General features: G+C 48.3%; 1 non-coding gene across 1 annotated transcript; it reads right to left on the reverse strand.

Moving 5' to 3' along the window:
- Nucleotides 1-18,269: 18,269 nt before the first annotated feature.
- Nucleotides 18,270-18,342, reverse strand: Trnat-cgu (transfer RNA threonine (anticodon CGU)). The gene has a single exon. It is a non-coding gene; the product is annotated as a tRNA-Thr (tRNA).
- Between the last annotated feature and the right edge of the window lie 2,196 nt (nt 18,343-20,538).

The raw sequence follows: 20,538 nt of genomic DNA on the forward strand, positions 1-20,538 counted from the left end.
ACTAGCTCCTTTCCCGCAATACAACCTATGATGTCCTATGCCCAGCTCTGCGATTGGCTTAGGCCGGTAAAAGCAAACGTAAATTAGGCAGGGCTTATAAGCTTGCCTAACTAGCTATTTGCGCTGAAATGTAATGCATATTCATTTTACAGCTGTACGAATGTGGTGTAAAAAATGTAAATTACGAAAATAAGGTAAGCAGAGGAGTACCGATGTGCACTGCTGTTGGTACTGGGCGCACTATGCTTGTTTTAGCTGCAGAACAGTCCTCCGCTTTGGAGTGGCCTTACGCGACACTGGCCGATTGGTGTAAGCGACGTTGTCTTACGCGACCCTGCTTCGTGAGCCTACCCCATGTTTCGGGAAACGATTACTTTCTATGGTAACAAAAACAAGCCAGGCGCAAATACGTTCAGAAACAAAACAACAACGGACAACGGTCTCCTGTTGAGTATGGTAGCGCCGGTTGGGAGGAGTGACAGTAAGCAGGCTGCAGAGCCTAATGACACACTGGAATTTTGTTTGAATACCCGCCCTTGTGTCTTCAGGGCTGACGTCAACGGTAACATTTCCGCGCCCGTGACACGCAGTACACCTACATCGCACATACCACACCATCCCCCAGCTCGACCTTGGAAGTCACCGACACCGAGGGCCACATCCTCGACGCAGCTACCTACCTTTATCTCCCTTCAAGAGCGGAACGAGGCAGCCCATGCTGCGCAGGCTTCATTTCCGGTCCTTTCCTACATGCCTGGAAGGCTTCGCTTCGAAGAAGGGCACCTTCCATCCGGCAACCCTACTTCACTGGCATTCTAATCCAGTACTGGACCTTTTGATAGCCCGATTTTCTTTCTTGTTGCCATTTTGGTGAGAATTCCTCCTCTACTGGCCTTTTTTGTGTGTTACATTTGTGATTACGTTTCCTTCGTGTGGTGGTTGCCGTGTGGTTTGAAGAAGGTTTGTGGTTCTTTTTGTGCGGTGGGCTTTCAGAATTTGAGGACCACGTCTTAATTCAAGAGAACATTTGATCTTACCGCATCCTTTAACCCGCTTCCCACAACAAGCGGGGAACCTGCCTTTGCTACAATAAAGGGTTTTCCCTCTCTCTCTTCGAGTCGTGCTGACTTTTAAAGGGTAGCAATACGTGCCGTATGGGAACAAAGCCTGGTTGGCTTCCGAGGTAGGGCATTGCACCTCTCTCATTCCGAGGTGTGATTCTGTGCGAGTTTCGAAATGATTGCGGGCCACACCTAGCGGAAACGTGCCGCCTGTCTGGACCTTCGTTAGATGGGTTCCTGGAACCCTGAGAGGGGCTCTTAGCACTGACTGAGTGCGTGATGTCTGTCTACGTGGAGGTGCGGCCACCAGCGGAGGCCCGCCTAAACTGTTCGAGGTGGTTGTCGAACGCCGGCTGTGGTGAGTAACCCGCCTGACGACTGCCGGCCAATGTCTACTGGGACCGTCTCACTGCGGAGGGGTTGTGTTGAGATCACCGCTCCCAAACAGAAGTTTCCTGCCGCTGCCCGTTGACCCAGGAGAAATATCGCCGCTGTATCCCCACCCTCCCTCCTCGTTTCCTTATTGACCACTGAAAACCTTCAGCCCGCTGGCCCATTCGCTGTCATACTGTGCGACCGAGGGAGGAAACGATTGCGGATCCCGCGCAAGACCAGAGGGGGGGGGGATGCAATTACGGTGAATATGTTACAGTCAACCCTGCAGAGCACTACTATGGAACGTCTGAATTGACACACCATTTTGAACAAAGGTACGCGCTATATATTGTGAGCTCATTAGGACGAGTAAATGACACTCAGAGTATACCGATACAGTCGTTTTGGCGGCCAGTTCTAATGTAATTTTTGTTGAGAAATCTTGGACAAATACAGAGTTACAGCCATTTTCCCTAATCGTACTCCTACCTAGATGTCCGTGTTTTGACAGCACACGGAAATTCTTGCAGTCAGCATTGAGTTACTATTCCAGCGAGTTCAAAATAACAAAGCTTCCTTCTGGAGCATTACCGTAAAAACCCGCGTATAATACGAGGTTTTTTTTTTCCAAATTTGACTATGTAAAATTTGTGCCTCGTATTATATGTGGATCCCAAAGTTTTCAGCCAAAAATTTGCACTTTCGGTTTTAGCGGAGGGTGCGCCATCTTGCGAAGGCGTTAGCTGGCTGCTGCTTTTCTCAGCCGGCGCCATTTTGATTGTTTTGACCACGCGAAGAATCTCGGAACGTTCACCGCAAGTCTATCACGATGTCGGGTGCACGAAAACAGTATTCGGCTACAATTAAAAGAAAAGTTATTTTATGTGCCGAGACCATCAGGAATTGCGCCGCAGGATGGCAGTTCGCCGTCACCGAAGGCAACATTCGTGGGTGAAGAATGTTAACAACTGGTGCTTGACTGGAAAAAGTCTGTGTGGTGTCGGCGGCCTGGAGTACTGTTGGGGATTCCCGTCAGTGCTCGTGTTGGACGCCTTTCGTCGCCACCTGGCCGATTCCGTGAATAAGTTGTTGCGGGAACCCCGCACCGAACTCATTGTCATGCCAGGAGGAATGACATTCCTGCTGCAACCGCTAGACGTTTGCATCAACAAGCCTTTCAAAGACAGCATCAGGTCCTGCTACCAAGAGTGGATGAGGTCAGGAGACCCATAAGTGACAGCTACCGAATGGCTGACGCGGGTTTCTCCAGCGGTGCGTTGTGGCTGGATCGCGGATGCGTGGGCCAGCACCCCAGAGGAGCTCGTCAGTCGCTCTTTTAAGAAATGCGGCATCTCGAACGCCCTTGATGGCACTGAGGACCACTTTCTGAGGGAAGACATTTCCGACAAGGCGACTTCAGGAGACAGCGGCAGCGAACCTGACGATGACTGCACGCACGTCGGGAGACAGTGCAAGGGAAAACTGACAATGACTGAACGGTAACTGCAGTGCAAATAAATGTTTTCTGTGCTCTTTACCTCGCATTATATGCGGATGAAAATTTTTTTTCTGATTTTGCTGTCCTCGAATTACAGCTCGTATTATACGCGGGTTCGTATTATACGCGGGTTTTTACGGTAATGTGCCTCTAATTCACCGCACCTTGGATCTAATGCAAACTACAAAAAATTGAAACTTTGAGGTCAAATTCATCCAAGTCAGCAAAAGGCAACGAAAATCTAGAACATCCCGAGTATGGTGTTTCGGAGTTGCCGGAGAGTAAATACATGCAGAAGGCTACTAAACGGACGGAAACTACACATAAAAACGCACAGCAGGCGAACCCCAGATACCTGCAACTAATAGAAAAGATCTATCCTAGTCAGCGTATAATGGCTTCAAAGTCTCGAAGGCCGGCACCTAGGTGGAAAAAGGACCAAAGGCTGCAGCAGACGCCGAAAAGAGAGATAGAAATCATTTACTGCCTAGTCACCGACCTAAGTCCAGGTCCTAAACGATGGAGGCTGAGGTCTCACTGTCTTCATAATAGTCCAGAATGTCCAACCTCCACCGAACACCCCACTTACATCACCACAGATTCGCAATCCACCATCAGAAATTATTTACGCTATACCGCCGGCCCCTTCTCATCTAAACTAGTGACTTACACTCTCAAGAGGCATTATCTATACCTCTTTGTCCTGGTATGGGAACTAGGCCCAGCCAACATGGACGGCAACGCAAGATTAAACACATTTTCCCGAGATCTATCTCCGGGTGCGTCTATGCTCTGGCCAAACTTATACCATCCTCTTTCCATTCGACTCCGCGATTGCGTGACTGGTAGGTTCACTTCACTTTCCTATCGCTTCACCCACCAGGCTTACCCTTCTCCAGACACGCGTCTCACTCGCGCCTAAACCGTTCTTCTCCGCCAGGCTCATACCCACTCCCTCCCATCTCACCACATTTTACGTCGCATACGTAAGTGCTCTGGTACCCCAAACTGCCCTTCTTGCGGTGGATGCCCCTCTATTCTCCACTCCTATCGGGACGGCCACCCGCCTGAATCTTCCCCTCCTCCCTCAGCCGCATCACCTCATGGGAGGGTTGGCTGGCTCCCCCGCCCGGAACAGACATTCGGACCGTCCAGGAGGGTTTCTGTCTTCATGTCCAGAAGATCTCCGAAAAAGGAGAGAAAAAGCCTGTCTACCTGAGTAATGATCCGGCTCGCTTCTCACATTGAATGGATACGTGAGTTGTTGTAGCCGGCTCCTGCACGCGCGCGCTACCTTCTGTTGCAGCGCCAAGACAATGAAGACGACGACGGTGACCAGTTACAGTGGGATGAAAACATATATTTATAGCTTGCCCGTAGTAGACATATATTTACAATATGAATTAATGAGCATGCTGGTCACACTGCGCGCCAAGGCACTCCATACGAGGTGAACCGAGACCTACCCAAGCACAGCTCGTTCGTTCCCTTTCTCTCCGAGCAAGATAACTCGCATGCGTTACAATTCAGCGCACCGCGACCCTGTGCGCGCATGCTGCAAGTTATTTGTAGTGCGGGGAAGCTACACGTGATTGGCCGCAGAGCCAACCTTCCTGAGCATGCCCATACAAAAATATTGTATGGTCGGCTATAGAAAATCCTTTTTATGGTCGTCTTTAGCTATTTGGCCCAATAATCTTTAGACTTCTCTATGGCTGTCTTTAGCGATTCGTATCGCCATTCCTATGCGTGTCTTTAGCTTCTTTTATAACCGTTTCTATTATTATCGACATTCCTATGGGTGTCTTTAGCTTCTTCTACAGCCGGTTCAATGGTTGTTTTTAGCTAATCGTCTCGACATTCCTATGGGTGTCCTTAGCGTCTTCTATAGCTGGTGCTGTAGTTGTCTTTAGCTATTCGTATCGAAATCCCTATGGGTGCCTTTGGCTTCCTCTATAGCCGGTTCTATGGCTGTCTTTAGCTCTTCTTTGGATATCGCTATGGCTATAGAAGAATTTAAAGGCACCCATAGGAATGTCGATAGGAATGGCTAAGGACAGCCATTGAAATGTCTAAAGATAATTGCGCCAAATAGATAAAGACAACCATAAGAAGGTTTTTCAATAGCCGACCATACAATATTTTTGCATGGGCTGCAGCCAGAAGAGAATCACCACTACTTGAAACACAGCGACAGCAGCAGCCGCTGAGAAATTACTAGCAAACTGCCATGCCGGCATACAGCCTTGCCGATCTCTAGAACTTCTCCTGTGGCACTTAGGTTGTGTGCCCAGCTGCATTCTGTAATATATGCTCCGTGAACACTTCAGCGATATAAGGGGAGTGCGAGGTTGCGATTGAAAACACTTCGCCAGTTTTCATTCACAAAAGACTTAAACACAGGCATTCAAGGAAAGCAAAACCAAGGGGTTTATTCATTCCATTCATTACATAAAGGGCTACTATCTACGCTACTTCACCGCCAGTAAGCAGGTGTTCACATACGCCGATCGAAAAACACAGCAGACCCATTCCAACAATCGGGCTCAGGCTTACATTATTTGCTGGACAGCCACACTACGCGGCACATTCCCCGCGAACGCCCACTGAGCCACAAATACCTACAGGTGCTGGGTAGTGCACAGAAAAGAGAGCACTCAGAAGTCGTTCATTACACTCAGTACTCAACGCACACAGCTGCAAGTACGGTGGCTAAAATGGAAATGCACTCTCAATAAAACAATGAAGACGGTCGCACACAATGCAATGATAAAAAAACGTTTTTCCAAGTTCACTCAATTAGTTCCTTGTAAGTTTTCCCAGTTCGCGAAAAAATAATTATTTTTGTCACATCACCGTGGCCAAATCTTCACTTCTGTGTACGTTGCAATGCCCATGTGGTGCAGGGTGAACACCAAAAAAAGTCCTGCATTTCTCGCACTATAGAGTCTCTTCAGTTCGTAAGATCACTCACCCTGGAGTTTTGCGTACGATGAAATTCCTGTCACAGTATCGCAGGTATCCATTTTCGTGAAGTTGATGTTGAATTAATCCTAACACTGTCACCGTAAACACCGAAATTTACGACACTGAAAAGCGACACATTTGCTTGGCGTCACACCATCTACACGAGCACATTGCCGTCGAGTCGGAAATTCCCAGCACCAGGCAACACGTCCCATGGCCGCGCACATGAGCAAGGATGATGATGATGATGATGATTGCTATTGGTCTCCCCTTTGAAGCGGGGTGATGACATGTCATCTTACCAAAAAGGACTAATATAACCATGTTTTACACTCTTGGTTTAATACTAGCGCTGCTCAGGGCAGGCACTAAAGCTTATTAGGCCCGAAATACTTTCTTTTCCCTGTTACAGGTGCTAACTGTCCTAGGCAATATTCCCCTCTCTGCTTTTCGTCCACCAGCATTCTAATCTTCTTTTCGTCCCCTCGACAGCCTTGAAGTTAACTTACTCTCTGATACCCTTAAATCCTAGGGCTTCTGAAAGCCCAATATTCCCTTAATGTAGATTTGGATGGACACCCTCACATTCTAACACTATGTGCCGCATAGTTTCTGTTTCTTTTCCGCAGACCACACATACCCCATCATTTTGTGAATACTTCCTCACAAAACTCTTAGTTCGCAGGCACCTGCTCTAGCCTCAAAAATCAAAGCACTGCCCTGGGAATTATCGTAGAAATTTTCCTTTCTGATGTTCATCTTCTCAGCCCTGTACATCTCTAACGACGTTTTAGCTTCCATCTTTTCCCTCGATTTATTCGTTTCAATCTGCCTTGCCTCTTTTTTGGTTACCTTGGCTGTTTTGGATTCCCCACTGTTCTTTCCGTATTTCATCGTTAGCCTTCTAGTCTTTCTTAACCACTGCGTGTCCACGCTTTTCAAGTATAGGTACCTAAATACCTTAGCTGCCCACCTTCGTTGATCCATTGCCCTCAACCTCATCTCAAAGCATATTTTACTCTGAGCTTCTCTAACTTCAAACGACGCCCAGCCCATATCTCCTTGAACTGCTTCGTTAGTTGTTTTTCCATGCGCGCCTAAGGCCAAACGTCCTACCGTGGCGACGAAATGTGGCTGACTGAGTACATCCAGGTATAAGCAGGTCCATCGCGATAGCAAATAGTGCGGAGATACGTGCCCATCTTTCGATCTTTTTCTAACTTGTTCGCTGGTAATTATTTTTTTTGTAAATGCATGATCGCTTAACGTTTTGTTTTTTTCATCCGAGAAAGTTGTATCAGTTCTCAGTACTCAGGAAAAATTGTCTGTCACTAGCATTGCTGCGCGCAGGAATACTAACACAGCGAGGGCCGCACGGCCGTGTCCTTCGGTACCCATCGCCAAAACCAGTATGCCAAACAAACAACAGAAAATAAAACAGGAAGCAGGGGTGTCCCCTCTACCTTTTCATCGCTTCCCAGAATTTCCTCACCGCGCCTCCTTCGGTCCGGCGTGGGTCGCTCTCCCCCTTTCTCAATGACTAATCTGAAAGTGGGCTCCGCGGTAAGAAAGAATGCGGTTGTTCGCAGCTTCCACCATATTTCTGACAGAGCGTACCGTGGGCCGCGAAAGTTATTTCCCATCTGCTTCGACGCTGTGAGGGCCGTTTTCAGAGAAGCCCGCTTTTTCACTTGACCGCGGCAGCGAATGGCCGCAGAGGAAGAATTCTCCGAAATTATACGTCTTTCGCTCAACGTTCATTTGCAAGCCTTGCCGACGCGCAGAATCCAAAGTTGCAACCTGAATTTGAGCTTTAAACAGTAGCTTCCTTTAATTGTACTTTTCCCGCATTGTTGGTATAATAAGTACCTAACCTTATTGAACAAATACGTTCATATAACCGGCCGATCAACCTCATCATCGTTATCCAATCTGTGTTGTAGATGTAGCTCATGAGTATATAAATTTCGCGTCATAAGTCATATTGAAACCAGCAGAATAGGATTTATTGGTTGCTCGAAATATACCTTTATAGGCTAACGCTTTTCGATTAGCGGCTGGAGACTTGGAGCCTCATGTTACTATGTAGTTAGCTAAAGAAGCCTTTATGGATGCAGGCTTGCAAGTTCAGCGCCAAACGCCTTCTTAATGCCGCAAAATGTTGCTGAATTATCACACCACTAAAGGTTTACAGTTATATATTGTACTGTACCCAGCCGCAGAAGCTTTTATGGCTGCCTCTCTTTAGATTTTAAGCAAATTCTCTACAATAGCTGGCAGAAGACAGCCGTATGGTTCCAAGTTTTGTAGACTTGGAGCTAAACAACGGCCCATAGCCAGCCAAATGAGCTTTTAGGGCTTTCTCTCTACACCTTTAGGACGAACTCTTTTCAATAGCTGGCAAAAGACAGCTGAAGGGTTTCAAGTCTGCAGACTTAGAGCGAAAGAACGGCCTATAGCCAGCCGAATGAGCTTTTATGGCTTTCTTTCTATAGCTTTAGGACGAACTCTTTTCAATAGCTGGCAAAAGACAGCTGAATGGTTTTGAGTCTGTAGAGTTAGAGCTAAACAACAGCCCATAGCCAGCCAAAAGGGCTTTTCCGGCTGTCTCTCTTTTGCTTGAGGACATATTTTTTCCAATAGCTGGCAAAAGACAGCTGAATGGTTTCAAATCTGTAGACGTAAAGCTAAACAATGGTCTATAGCCAGCCAAAAGAGCTTTGCCGCGGCTGGTCTATAGAACTAAAGCCATACATATTTATTTAGCTGGCTACAGTAACCTGAATAGCTGTGAGTCTATAGACTAAACACACTAGGATGTTCTATAATCGTCTAAAAAGAATCGTATGGTTTACAGTCTTTAGTGCAGGATCTATAAAAACTTTAATACCTGGCTATAGCCTAATTTATGCCTTTTTATGGGTGACCATAGAGACCCATAGGCGGCCATAGCTCACCATACATTTTTCAATAAGCGCCCATAAGGCATTTTTGTATGGGTGCTACGACAAGCCGGAGTGTTACTGCCACGCGGGCGCTTGCGGCGGTGACTGATGCCCACGGCAGTTGCAAAATACAAAGCAAACTGAGACATATAGAGGCATGCATCTGCTGGCGGACGAAGCTCGCCGAGATTTCCTTTCCCCCTTCTCAGACTCAACGTGCACCGGCCTTTGCGAGAAGAAATGTGTGTTCGTGTGTCTGGACTGTTCTAGCCGTGTGCAAAGCTGTTCGACCATTGGCACCTCGGGTTCTAAAAACGCGTTTTCTTCATGCCCAATTCCATTCGGTCAGCAGAATCGGATCTTGCTCTTGCTCTGCTCGAGTCATGCTGTAAGCTCACCCGGAAGGATGCTGTGTCTACATTGCCGCTGTTCATCTCTCTCCATGCAGTAAACCAGTTAAGTTTGCCTTCCGCTCTTTGTTGTCAACACCAACCTTCTGTTCGCCGCTCGTACACCACGCTACCACTACATGATGGAGGCGACAGACCTCGGTCCGGTGATGCCTTCGCCAATGTAACGCATGCCATTCAATTTCCTCCTTCTCCGAGCTCCCGTCGCGCAATGCACATGACACTGTTCAGGCCTGTTGCGTTTTGTTGCGCTGGACATTGGGACCATAATCAGAATGAAGGAGAGGACGTTGCCAGGGCCTACAGAGAGGAAGGGAAGGAAGACGAGGAACGTTCGGGCGCCATGTTAATAGCATAAAGCAATTGAGTCTGATGTAAACAGAGATTATCTTTCTTTACGGCAGCTTCGAACTCCTTTCTTCAACAAATACAGTGGAAGGCGCTGAACATCTTACGGCACCGGGAAACACGGGAAGGGAGACATCGGAGCTACCAAGCTGGCGGAATAGGTACCAAAGTGAAAGCGGCGGCGTCGGTGTCCATAAGGACACCAACGATGCGGACGGTGGACGGCGATAACTGGCAGAGCCACGGTGGTGCTGCCCAAAGCCGACCCACGGGATGAACAAACGAGACCACGACGACTATGCATCATAACCTCTCACGATTGCCCTCGGTGGGTCCAGACAGTGATTCCGTGAACGTTGAGATGGGTCTCTCAGCTCATCACACAACGACAGAGACACAACCTCGACACCATGAACGAAGTTTCATTCGGTCTGGGAGGCTGCTTCAAGAACTAAAGGCAAAAAGGGACAAAGAAAAGATAATCGCTCAAGAACTGTGCAGCAACAGAAAAGAGACATTAGGCTTGAACGTAAACACCAGTGATATATGCGTTATGTTGAGTTTTATGCGCCAGTTCCGAAAAACGGAAGTTTCGCCGAGGATATTAAATGCAAAAATTGAACCGTTTATAGACGTGGACTACTTTGAGGAGGCATTCACTACCTACATTGGATATGAAGACCAGTTGACTGGCATTATGAGGCGATTGTATCATCGTTTAAAAGACGACAAAGCTGGCACCACTGAACAATACAAGATTATGAAGACAATGTATGGTCCGGCCAACTTCAGAGAGTTTTTTGCGCTAAGACGTGCTACCAACCACGCGATTGTGAATACGTTGTTGAAGGAGTTCACTCGCCAGAAACTTCTCTCCCATTACATTTTCTATCGGAAGCAAAAGGGGGGACTATGCCAGATTCCCGTGATACACTGGACATCCAAACTGAAGATGCCTTGCTTTCAAGTTCACCTTAAGAGTCCTCGGAAATGAACGGAAGCAACATAGTCTGCTCATCAATCCCGGAAAAATCTTTACAAGCATCATATAGCAAATGTCCAGTGCATGTAAATACAAGTGATTGTCCTGCGGAAGTAGAACGGAAAGATGGGACATTTATAGTGAACGGCCGAAGAATCTCCAAAGATCCAGAGACTGCCATGCCCTTAATGGACGTCGCAGGTTGATGGAAAGATATCGCAGCGGGCGTTGTTCTGAAAGCAATAATGCATCACACGTGGAGAGCAGGATTGCTAAATCACTAAGCTCGAGGAAGGAGTTTAAGGCGCTAGAGAACTCTTTTCAGGCTGCTGAAGAATTTGAATCAGAATTTAAGACCACGGGAGATGGGCTGAGAATTTCATCCTGGATACGTCGACGGCAGCGGTACTGTCAGCGTGTGCCCAAAAAACGGGCCATATTGCCAGCCTGCCCATATGGCTGACTCAACAGTATCGACAGGAACGGATTGGCGACAGAACCTGTACAGTGTATTAATGCCCTGATTCCCTGACGGACCAACGCTCAGAGGTCCTGTGAATTACGGTATTCAAGAAAGGTTGGTTAACTTCGTTTTTTCTGAGGGGCTGGGAGGATATTGCATTTTGTTGCGCTGGACATTGGGGCAATAATCAGAATGAAGAAGAGGACGGTGCTGCGGCCCATAGAGTGGAAGAGAAAGAAGACGAGGAACTTTCAGACGCCACGTTAGTGGTATAAAACAATTCAGTGTGATGTAAATAGATATTTTCTTTCTTTACGGTGGTCTCAGACTCCTTTCTTCATCAAGGCCTATTGCCCAATGAAAACATCTCGAGCTCTATCTATGCTTCCACGCCACGGTGGCACAACCTTGGTCTATATGTACCAACTCGGCTGCGCTGGCACAACCCCTGCCCTTACTCCCGGAGGGAATGCGTTGCGGCCACCGCATCAAATGACATGCCCGGGTAACACGCTGTCTTCAGCTCGAACGCGGTCGTGGCCATGTTTTCCTCTGACATCTCGCAACACGATAGGAAAGAAAGGAAGGGGTATTTTGCAATCGCAAGGCCACCACCCTGATACCTGTTTCTCTGTATATAACGCCGTTAACGCGGCCGGACAGCGTCTGACCCTTAGAACCTGCCTCACCACCTAGATGAAAACCAGAATAAATTACAAGTTTACCTCGAATGAGTCATCAGACGCTGATGACTCATCGAATGAGTCGTCAAACTCGGACACTGCCTGTGACACTGCCACACAAGTGCACACTGCTGAGTTACCTCGGCTCTAGCTTCACATCAGCGGGAATAAGTCGAGCCCTAAAAAACTGGCTGACGTTTAACATTTTAAGCCCAGTTATCGCGAGTGAAAGCAAAGGCTATGCGCACAGTGTTTTGTGGAACATTGCCTTTGCTCGAGACTTCCTAGCCTGCTGTCTAGCTACATCTACTGGGTCATTGGATTCATCCTGTCGCTTGCGTTGAAGCGCGCGCACAGACAGCCCAGACGGCGCCAGTGATGGTGAGACTGAGGGACCAAGCGCCGGTGAAACAACTGTTAAACCGTTGCCTAGCCACGTGGTTTGCTTGCGCAGAAGCGCACGCAGAGACGGCGCTGAGGGATCACGCTCCTTATTGCTTCGAGCCAGCGAAGCGATAAGAAAGGAAGGGGCAGCTTGCCCGCCGGGAACTGAAGGTCACGTGCGACGAGATGAATGACCTCGGAAGATGTTGCGTAGTGGAGCTTTCGCTCTAAAAACGTATTGATAAGGCTTCTCTTTGCCATAGGTACCGCATGGTTTTATTAAGAAACACCGATGCTGCGATAAAGCAGAACTGAATTGATGACCAGAAGTCTTTGGTATTATTTGATATTACAGAATGGTAAATTCAAGTTTTGCAGGTTAAAACGATGAAGCTACACCGTGGCGATGAGGTGCGCCGTAGTGGAGAGCCAAACGTTAATTTAAACCACATGAAAATCATTAACGTGCACTGAAAAATCGAAATACCGTTGTATTGGTTTTTCACCTCCATCAGCAACAAGAAAATAGTCCGCCACGCGGAGCGGATGAAATGCTTCCTAACCGAGTCGTCTGGTTTGTCCTCTACGGGTTAAGCAGCTCGTACAGGATCTCATGTTCGTAGTTTTTCACGAAACAGTTCAGCTATACAGAGTTACTTTTGTGAACGAAGAACATCATCTCTCCAGTTTAGTCATGTACCTTCGTGGTCATTCCCATAGCTTTTGTTAACTACACAGCTAACACCACTTTTTTTAAGCTCATAGGGAATAGTTTCCTGTCAATAGCAGTAAAGCAAACTCATGGGAAACACCGAGTCATTTTTAAAGCAAAGCTGTATACCACTACCCCCCACGGTTTCATCACCGTGAGCAAAAACGCCAAGGCCAAAAGGCCTAAGACTCCGAGCGCATGCGTCAGGCTAGGCAGGACACAGCATTTGCCGCACCTTTGTGAAAACTTCTGCGGCTGAAATGCTGTTATACGCGTTATCTTTGATTCGCATTCGGAACGACGTCAATCGCGCGCGGCCGCAGAGCAGGGAGGACAAGCTAAGCCCATCAGAGTTGACCAACTAAAACGCATAAACAACAACATGGCTGCGCCCATGAACCGTCGCAGTGCAAACAAATGTCAAGTAATGCGAACTGGCCAATGATCATTGCGGCAGCACGGAACAGTAGGAGAAAAGAGTGCGGGTACTCTGTACCCTTATCTAGAGACGCCAACCAAGCACAAGCGACAAGTCCGCCAAGACGACGAGAAACTTTTCGTACTCTCCTCCATCACTATTTGTAGTGGTTTACAACAGCTTTGATGGACATTCACTTTCGTCGCAGGGCGGGACTGCGACCAATTTTTTTAGGCTTTGACTCTTCCTTCATGGTTGCTGCAATGAAGAAAACACGCAGTTTGCTGTACAACCTCGTTCGTGCGCAAAAGACAGGTGAACTTCACTATCTTAAACAAAATGTTCTAGTGCTGTCGGAAAGGATTGTGAGGTTTCTTCAAAATACAGTTAAACATCCTCCCCAAACAAAAACACCGCCGATTACTTTCATTTTTGAGCGACGTTACTGCAAGTGAGTGAGGGGTGTGAGAGTTCCAAATAGACGAGGTTCCATCTATTGTGTGCTAGTATAGTTAAAACCAGTTGAATAGATGCATTTTTCATGTTTTAGCATGCCAGAATACGCAATTGGTGCAAAAAAGCGAAACGTAATTTTTATTTATTTCCGAACAACCCATAAATATAGACTGGCCTCTGTGATGAAAATAAACGTCGATAACCGTCCTGTCTCACGAAAATATCTTGCTTAATTTTTACCCCTGCAGGTAACAAATGCTGCAGCCACGCACCGGGAATACTACGTGTAAAAACTTTTAAGTGCAACGCACTTCTTAAGCGACCCTGAACCTGCGTCCACCGGCGATGTCCGCGCACGTGGAGATGGGCGCGCGCAGCCTGGCCGCTGACATGGCACATACCCACGTGGGGGATTGGCCAGGAATCTCCTCGTCTTCCTTGGCAACGGGGGGAGATGGGCGCGCGCTGCCTGGCCGCTGACATGGCACATACCCACGTGGGGGATTGGCCAAGAATCGGGCGTGAGAAGGGCTAATGCACCTGCTTAAAGGAGTACTGACACGAAATTTCAAAGCTGAGATCCGCTCTAGCAATCAAGTGCAACGACAACACAAATAGGTGTCTGTGAATAAATGCATCTTTCTTTCTTTGTAGTTGTGTGTGTGTGTGTGATCTCTCTTTCGCGAACATTACCGAACCGCGCAAATTCAACTCGTGCATTCGCACTTTCACATTCTTCCCCTCGGGGAAATGCGGGGAATTTTTCCGAGGTAAATTCATTGTTTTAAGCTTCCTTACGAAAACCATGGCGCTGCAGAAACCGTCAAAATTTGAAAGCATCATTCTATTTGCGACCGCTTCGACTACGGAAAGAACGAGGTAATGCCACAAAAACATCAATGTAAAAACTTCACTGTTTTTTAATAGAGCTAATCTTAATGAGATTCGGCTTCTGAATGTCTTTCCAATATTCCGTGGGCAATATTTATTTTTCCCTTCGCGGCATTTTTATTGTGAAGGTGCGTACACGATGAAGTCACTGCGTACCTTGCAGGGACTTAATTGTGTCCGGCGTCCGTAGAGAAAAGTAGACAGATTTCGCTTGACGGCGAACTCAACTTTGTCGCTAATGGTTTGTATACACTCTCAATGTAATTTCCGAAGTTTAAACTGAGGGAAGGGGGGGGGGTGTTTACGCGCCGACGCTACACCTGGGGTATGGGGCACGCCGTAGTGGAGGGCTCCGGATTGATTTTGACCACCTGGCGATGATATTTAACGTACGCCCAAATGTGGAAACCTTGGTGTTTTCGCTTTTCGCCTCCTCCAGAAAAACAACCGCCGCTGCCTGGATCGCACCGGCGTCCTTGGGCTCAGCAGCACTACTTTATAACCTCCATTCAATGTAGATATCTTAAAAGAAAAGCTCAAGGTTAGATTGGCAGCCAAGATGATCCTGTCATTGCGCCGAGGTCATATACTTGTCATGATTGGTTAGTTCAGAGCGGAGTTGTAAACAATTAGTAATTCCCGTAGGGAGTCAGCACATGGGCTCCTGCGGGAGCGGTATTCGGTTACAGATGACGGCTGTAACTGGGGTTTTATTAAAACTCAGCTGAAATAAGTTGCATGATCATAACAACTGGGATTAGCGCTTTAAAGAACAGGACAGACGTAACAAAAAACGGAGAGGACTGGCGCCAGTCCTGTCCATTTTTGCTTACGTGTGTCCTGTTCTTTAAAGCGCTAATCCCAGTTGTTATGATCATGAATCAACTAGCCCAGCAGCAAGTTTTATTAAGTTACATGATGTCGGCATTCTCGAAAAACTGAACAACCTGGCGAAGTTTAATCTAAGCACGCATTGTGATAACCATCAGTGGCAGTTTTATGCAAATAATATAGAGCCACCGTTCCTAAGCCCTGCGAGTACTATCACCCGGCCACAGTGAATCCAACAGCCCCAAGTGCGTCTGCAATGGCGTTCTACGAGTTCTATTAAGGCAATTAACTGACAAGTATGCTCAATCGCAAATTACAAGCAGTCGTGTTCTGGTTCTGGCACTTCTTGTACTGCGTCCCTATGTTTTTTGTGTCGTGCAGCCGTTTGGCATCGCTGTCTAACTGCGCTCACATCCTGGATTGAGGCCAATTTCCCAATGCTTCGACACGCATATGTAGACTCAATTAAGAAAGCCACATGCTTGTCTGCAATGCCAGGTGTCTCACACTTTCGCCACATACGAAAATGCCTAGTATAAAATATGTCCTAGGGCCTCCATACTTTGATATCAGTACCCGTACTGCGTCGTTGATAAAAGGTCTCCGCAATGCACTTGTGTACAGTCGTGACTCCGAATTCACAGGGGCTTGGTGTACAGCAGAGTCTTATGGAGGTATTGCTAAAAGGCAGTAGGGCCGTCAAGCTTTCATATCAGGCTTCTTGTGTTGCCAAAGGTTTGTGTATAGCAGTGACGCCGACTTACAGGGTTGCGGTGTATATCAAAACGGCGAAAGCCTTGATTCCGCGATCCAACTTAAGAATTTCTCCAATGGTTTGTTCACAAGAAGCACCACGGCCAACTTTATATACAAACAACACATTGGCGCCTGTTAACATGACTCTGAGTGTCGCCCTTCAAATGGTGCAACGTCGAAGGCTTGCAAGCGCACGCACCTTCCCCGCATGGAGCAGCCGCGGAGCAGGTAGCAGCTGCGGACAGCAAGCGGCAAAGTAAGCAGCACCTGTGTAGAGCCTAGCTCTTCCCTTTGGGCATTTTTAAGCCCATTCTTATATGCTGTCGAGCGACGATTAAACATATCCCATAGAGCAGAAGGGTCAGTGTGCGTACGCATCCTAGAACGCACGCGTCGGTTCCCGTGTGCTCGGAAAGGGGGCGTAGCAGCGGCTCTCGACCACTGCTCTCGTGATCCGCTTACTTCTGACTGGAGCGCACACGCTGTCGCATTAATACCGCTTGTACGAGCACATATCCTGCCAATTTTTTGGGCGAATGTATTGAGCCGCCATATAAACAGTGCAAAACGTATATAGAAAATCTTATTTTACTGAAAAGTTTTCACTCCAACTCGCCTCCACTTCCAGAGCTGCCCGCTTACCTGTTTAGGTTTGGCGAGCAAACATTGAATAAAACGTCCGCATTTCCGAAGCCTGGCCAATCAGTTCCCGGTATTTATGTATGTGCAAACTGCTTAAATATTTATGGCGTTAAAATGCAGGGTCGATATAGCGCCGTCTATATGGAATTTCAGCACCATGCTTTAACGCGGCGGCCTTTGATCCCCGTGAAATTGACTGACCCTAGTGCTGCACTGCGTGGGCGCCCGCGCGCCTTTTCAACCTGCTGATGTATTAGATGTCCGCATGCCTGGAGTCACAGTTGGCTGGCAGTGAGAAAAGGCGACTGCATTTGGCGAGGCGTTCCAAAACGATACGCCATCGAGACAATGAGCCTACCGCAATATCAATATAGGAAACTGTCGGCTGTTGTCTCGGTGATTTCTTGAGAATCACATGTGTTGTATACAGCGCGGACTTTCTTAGTATAGGCAGGAAGAGACCTGCCGCTAGCATTAACGCCACTTACTCGAGGCCCTCCGTGTCACAGGGGGAATACTGGGAAAAATAAAGATTTGCATCAGCACCACCATCGGCTCGCTCAGCTTCTAACGCTCTAGTGAGTATAAAAAAGTTAAAGGCAGCGAAAATCTCGAGAAGAAATATTTATATATAAAGCTAAGAAAAAAAAAACACTGCTGCAATGACAAAGTGTAGTGATGAGGCCTACTTTCTACAGTTTTATTTTTTTATATAAGAGATTGATTTGATTGATTGATTGTGGGGTTTAACGCGCCGACGCAACGCAGGCGATGAGGCGCGCCGTAGTGGAGGGCTCCGGATTAATTTTGACCACCTGGGGATCTTTATCGTGCGCCGAAATCTCGTACACACGGGCGTTTTTGCTTTTCGCCTCCATCAGAAAAGCGGCCGCCGCGGCCGGGAATCGAACCCGCGACCTCGTGCTCAGCAGCGCAACGCCTTAGCCACTGAGCCACCGCGGCGGGTTTTTATATAAGAGAGCTGTGCAAGAAAATTCTTCGTCAGCGATACGTCTGTTATTCTAACTGGCCAAACCAGTTGTTACAAAATATCTGAACATTAAAATCCCCAACAAGAACTTTAATAAATTACAACATCATATTTTCAATAAATGTTCTTTTAAATTAAGAAATGAGGAGAATATTATATAATAGTTGTGTACATACCAAAAAACCCCGCCCCATGCAGTTCGTCTGTTCCTTCTGTTTTTTTTTTATTTATACATGGATTGGGCTCTTCCATTTACAGTCTCGGACTCACCGCGGATACTGCGCGGAAGGTCCGATGGATTCCCCGAAGCCACAGGGATGCATGGGAAAATCGAATGCCGGACTGCTTCTCGGGGAGTCCGCAGAAGAAAACCTCGGAAAGCAAAGGGGAGGATGTGGTAGGTCATTGAACCAGATAAGGAATGTGTACAGACCGAAAAAAAGTGGAGAAAAAATGCCCGCCGGGTGGGATCTGAACCCACGACGTCCAGAATACGCGTCTGGAGCGATGACCACTACGCTACCGGCGGGGCTATTTTCCCCTCCACTTTCTCGGGTATTTATGTTAAGGTGTTTTTGTTTGTTCAGTGGCCAAATTACACAATAAACAAGGTGAATAAAGGTTCGCTATTCATATAGCTGGCAATTTCGTCGTCGGTAGCGCGGTACCATGAGATTGTGCTTCGTATGAGCTTCATTCGGGTACGCCGTTCGCAAGCCGCTAGTCTCATCGTCTATAAACGATAAAGCACAAAACAAACAAATAAAACATTACGCGCAAGTGTTTATCAGGACGCGAGGAACACTTGCGACAAAGCCCTCGCAATCGTCACGTTAGGCCCCAAATGTGCCATCGGGAAGAAAAGAATGCTACAAAGGCGTCGTTATGCGGTGCTTGAGTGACCATTGCAGCACCGCTGCAGGATGCGAGAAAATGGGCGTGCCTGCGAGTAAAACAGGACGCGCATGTGCGCCGCGCCGGTATCGACAACAGGCGCCGGGCCTCCAGAGCGCGCATCGCCGGCTTTTGCCACGCGCTCGCGTGGTCTGCAAAATTAAGTCCCCGACTGTTACAACTTGGCCGTTAAAACAATGTTACACTGCTTTGATGGTGTCTTTTAGCCTGGTAGTATGGTTGATTTTGTGATGCACGCTGTCAATACACGTAATAGTACTTCACATTTGTGAAGCTGGACTGAAGCTATTCTGAATTGTTGCAATAATGTACCTGTGAAAAGTTCAATCAAGACGCAACTAAAAAGCATGTGGCTGGAAAGAAGGCCTGGTTGTTATTGTTTGTGGGGTTTATCGCGTCGACGCTACATAGCCGATAACGTGCGCCGTAGAGGAGGGATCCGGATTAATTTTGACCACCTGGGGATCTTTAACGTGCGTTGAAATCTCGAACAAACGGTATTTTTCGCTTTCCGCCTCCATGAGAAAAGCGGCTGCCCACGAACCAGCGAATTTGATCTCAGCAGCACAAAGCCATAGCCACTGAGCCACCGCGGCAGGTGGCAAGAATGCCTTGGCCATCATGTCTCAAGCCTTAGCAGATTATGTTTGTCCACCCTGCGGCACGTGCTTGCTGGACAACAGAGCCGCTGTGAGAGCGGACCGTTACCAGGACGCACGCACACACACATACACCCACCCGCCCACCCCCCCCCTCCCCCACACACACACACACACACACAGACACACACACGCAAACACGCACACACACATACAAACACACGCGCGCGCTTACGCACACACGTACACGCACACACGTGCACGCACACGCACACACACACGCACACGCATACGCACACACACACAAACGCACATGCCCCCACGCACGCATACACATATGCACATGCACACACACATACACGCGCACAAACACACGCGCGTACGCACACGCACGCGCGTGTTGACGCAGACGCACATAAACAAGCACACGCACACACACACGCACGCACACACACACGCACACACACACATCCGCACGCAGACACAGACACACACACGCAAACGCGCACGCACACACGCGCACATACCCACACACGCACATACACACACACGCACACGCACACTCAAGCACACACACGATACACACAGACACACGCGCGCACTCGCCACACGCACACACGCCCACACACACACACGCACCCCCACGTGCGCGCGCACACACACGCATACACACGCACACGAAGGCACACGCATACACACGCATACACACGCATGCGCACACGCAAGCACAAGCACACGCCCACGCACGCAAAAACATACACACACACGCACACGCAGACGCACACGCACGCACAGACACACACGCACACGCACACAGACACACACGCGCACAGGCACACACGCGCGCGCAAACCCCCCTCACACGTAAACACACACACGCACACGCACACACACATACACGCACACGTCCATGCACGCACACGCACATGCACACACGCAGGCACACACACGCACACACACACGCACGCACACACATACACACGCACACGCACGCGCGTGAGCACACGCGCACGCAAGCGCGCGCACACGCAGACGCACACAGACAAGCCCACGCACACGCGCACACACACGCAAACACGCACACACACGCAAACACACACGCACACCCGCCCACGCACACACACACGTGCATACGCGCACGCACACGCAAACGGACACACACGCGCGCACACGCACACACAAACACACGCGTACACACGCACACGCACACA

The sequence above is a fragment of the Haemaphysalis longicornis genome, unplaced genomic scaffold (genome assembly GCF_048455015.1).
Source record: "Haemaphysalis longicornis isolate Haplotype H1 unplaced genomic scaffold, Haemaphysalis longicornis Haplotype H1 scaffold_1, whole genome shotgun sequence".
Classification (NCBI taxonomy): Eukaryota; Metazoa; Arthropoda; class Arachnida; order Ixodida; family Ixodidae; genus Haemaphysalis; species Haemaphysalis longicornis.